The sequence below is a fragment of the Rhinolophus sinicus genome, linkage group LG05 (genome assembly GCF_036562045.2).
Source record: "Rhinolophus sinicus isolate RSC01 linkage group LG05, ASM3656204v1, whole genome shotgun sequence".
In the NCBI taxonomy this organism is placed as follows: domain Eukaryota; kingdom Metazoa; phylum Chordata; class Mammalia; order Chiroptera; family Rhinolophidae; genus Rhinolophus; species Rhinolophus sinicus.
The window spans coordinates 20,449,353-20,453,254 of record NC_133755.1 but is presented as its reverse complement, the minus strand read 5'-3'; positions in this window follow the sequence as shown (position 1 = coordinate 20,453,254).

Genomic DNA, 3,902 nt, shown 5'->3' with positions numbered 1-3,902 from the left:
CCTCTCACACCATACAATTCTATCAAGATTAGAATTGTAATATCATCTAACCTCTATCCTTCTGCCTTGTGTTACCAATGTAATTGTTATAAACAGCACTACAGGTGGCCACAATCAAATCCTCATAGTAGTGCCTGGTGTACTTTCTGAATTCCATCTCAGAGGTGAAAACCCTGAGGCACAACAAGATCGTAGCTCATTAGTCAGATAAGCAAGGGGCCTCTGACCCAATGGGGCCCGAGGCCCCACGACTTTTCTAGCACAAAAGAACTACCCTTCTTTCTCTTCTAATTGAAGAGTGGGCTTCGGCTTTATGGCTAGCTTGGTTTGTTTGGGCTTTTTCTTACTTTCATTTTGTTTGCCGGTTAGCAAGACCCGCTGTGGCTGCCACAGGTCATCACGACATGAGTATTATATAAGTGTGCTACTGTTGCTATAGCAAGTTACCACAACCTTAGTGGCTTAAAATCAACACAAATGTATTATCTCAGTGTTCACAGGTCAGAAGCCTCACCTGGAGACTGACAGGGTTGCATTCATTGCTGGGGGCTTTAGGGGAGAATCCATTTTCTTGCCTTGTCCAGCTTGTAGAGGCCAGCTTGTAGCTTGTATTCCTCGGCTTGTGGCCTCTTCCATCCTCAAAGTTAATAATGGCTGGTCAGGTATTTCTCACATGGCATCACTCTGACTTTTCTCTCCGCCTCCCTCTTCCACTTTCAAGGGCCCTGGTGATTACATTGGGCGCACACAGATAAGCTATGATATAACCTCCCCATCATAAAGTCACTTGATCAGCAACCTTAATTTGGTCTGCAACCTTCATGCAACATAACATATCCACAGGTTTCTGGGATCAGGAAGTAGACATCTTTGGGAGGCCACTATTCTACCTACCACAGTTATCAAACTCGGAGGATAGAATGTATTTTAGTGAAAAATCTGTTGACTTGGTTTATAATGTTAAGTATTTAGAGAGACGGTGAGTGGCCTCCATTTGCACTCTAGCCTCACGCCCTGCAAACGTTATTAGGGCTGCTCCGGTGGAAGCAGTCCTGGCCAATGTGAAAGGTGCTGCAGTGGCTTTTAGAGGAGTGGAGAAGTTGAGTATTCGTCTTTGGCCAGCAGTTTTCCCCTCTGGAGAGTTTCCAAGACTCCCCCAGCCTTCAGGTCTCCAAAGGAAAACAGCACCTGTATTATCTTACCTTGGATTCAACCTCTGACTCCCAACACCTTGCTCTTCTTACAATAACATTCCTCCTAAAGAAGGTGAATTTCCAGTTCGTTTTGCTTTTTACTTTTACATAAAAAGGGTAGAAGCAAGTGAAAGAACCTCCTCCTCATCCCAGCTGAGTAGTACAGACACATCAAAGGAAACCAGACAGTGGCTTACATCATCCTGCAGCACATCGCTAAGCAACTGTGGGATCAACATCTGTTTCCATGGAGATGTCACTTCATCGCCATTCTCCAGGCAGAGCAGAGAAGTGCATCTGGGAGGAATGAATATGCCGGGCTGTGCCAGAGGATAATAAACTCTGGAGGCCATGAGCAAAAAGTTATAATCAAGGTGAAGTATTGATGAGGGAGAGGGAGAATCGTCCCTGGATGGATCCAGTGGGGAGTCACTGTCCAGACCGAGGGACACATCACTTGACTCACTTCTCTCAATACACAGAGTGGCCGAGAGGCCTCAGACTCCTACCCAGTCTTGTACAATGGATCCCAGGCTGAGCTGGGGCAGAACCCAGGCTTTGTGCCTCTCTGCCCAGAATTCATCCCACACGGAAGGGAGACACTAAGGAGCAGTAATACTCTTTCTCCTGTGGGTTCCAGGCAAGCAGAGATGGTTTAGCTCCTCTTGCTCCAGCCTTTACTTTGGCCCACCTAGCACAGTGCCTTCCGAGGACAGTGGCTCCCGCTCCCCTAAGGCAAACCCTGTGACTGCAAGGGATGGCCTTCTGAAATGACATAGCAGAGAGGAAGGGAAAGGACTTATGTTTACCCAGTACTTGCTATGTGCTTTTTACAAGCTATCTCAACGAATCCTCAAATTCTGCCTGTGGAGTGTGAGCCTCACTTTACAGGCAAGGAGCTGGGGCTCAGAGAGGTGAGGTGGCTTATTCAAGGGGGTGATGATAAAATAGCAAACTTTTAGATTTCACTTACTATGCGCTAGGCATTATTTTAAGCTCTTTACAAGTATGAATTCATTTCATTGCCGTACCAACTCTCTGAGAGGGTATTATATGTCAGTTACTAAGTGACAGAGCCAGGCTTTGCATCCTGGCGTGTCCGTTCCACTGAATACTCTGAGCCCACTCTCCACACTAAGGGTAGCAGCAGATGAGCAAGAGTGAGGTTGGCCACACAGGAATGAGCTGACGGTGATGGATGCTGAAATAGGATGCCTTCTCTCACTTCCTTCTTCCACTCAGCATGGTGATTTTAAGCCTCACCCATGTTCAAGAGTGGTAAAATTAGTTCATTTGCACTGCTGTAAATGAGCTATTACAATTAATTTATCCATTCTCCTGGTGATGAACATTTAGGTTGGTTCCAATTTGTCGCTATACTGCTGCTGGGGACATTCTCATTCACGTCTCCTTGTGTCGTGTACAAAGTTTCTTTGGGATCTATACTTAGAAACAGAATTTCTGGATTGGGGCATAAGTGCAGCTTCCATTTTATAAAATAATGCCAAATTGCTCTCGAAACATTTTTTTTATCAATTTACGCTTCTGCCATTAGTGTTTTTGAGTTGTCTTCCCTTCCCATCCTCACCCACACATGGAATTGGCAGAATTTAAATTTTTGCTAATCTGATGCAAAAGAGTATCTTGTCTTAATTTGTATTCATCTGAACACAAAGAGACTGTGTTCTTTTTTGTGTTTTTTTAATATGCTTCCGGCAATTTGAGTTTTCTCTTTTGTTCATTTGCGAAGTTATATTTTTCTTGGTGATTTGTGGAAGAAAGAACTATATTAATTCTGGATATTAATTCTTTCTTAGTTTAATGGGTTATAAATATCCTGTCCCAATATGTGACTTATGTTTTGCCTTAATAGTGGTGTTTTTTGAGCAACAGAAATGTTTAATTTAATATAGTCAAAATTCTCAGTCTTTGAAGTTTGTGCTGTCTGTGTGCTGTCTGTGACTTGTTTAAACAATTCTTTCCTGTCTCAATTTGGTATAAAATTATAACACTTTTTAAAGTTCTGCTTTTCACATTTGGATCTTTAATCCATCTGGAAATTATTGTTTTGGTGTAGCATGAAATAAATATTATCTTTTTCCATTCAGATAACCAAATGTTTTCATCCTTTGCCCCCGATTTATAATGACACTTCTGAAATATCTCTAGTTTCCACTTGACTATTGATCTTTCCATGTGCCAATACCCTATTGATGTAATTACTATACCTTCACAAATCTTGATATCTGGCCAATAGAGTTTACCCATTCCACTTCCAAGTACCTTTGCAATTCGGGGTCCTTGGTTCATCCAATTAGATTCTACAATCTGTTGACAGTTCCCATGAAAAAGGGGATAGGTATTAGGATTGTATTGAAAATATAGGTTAATTTAAACACAATTAACATTGTTAGGATATTGACTTCTTTCACCTATGACATATTGCACAACTTTGGTTAAGTTTATTTTCTTTCTCCAAGATAGCCAATAATTTTTAGTATGAATGGGTGTTGAGTCATAGCAAATGCTTTTTCTGCATCTATTGAAGTAATAGCATACTTCCTCTCTTTCATCTTTTTTTTTTTTTTTGGATATGTTATTATTTTTTAATGTATAGAAACCGCATCACTTCCTTTGCCACAGTGACTAATGTATGGGAGGCAATCATCCCTAAGGGCCCCAGAAAGCTTTTCCATCTGCCAAGTAACA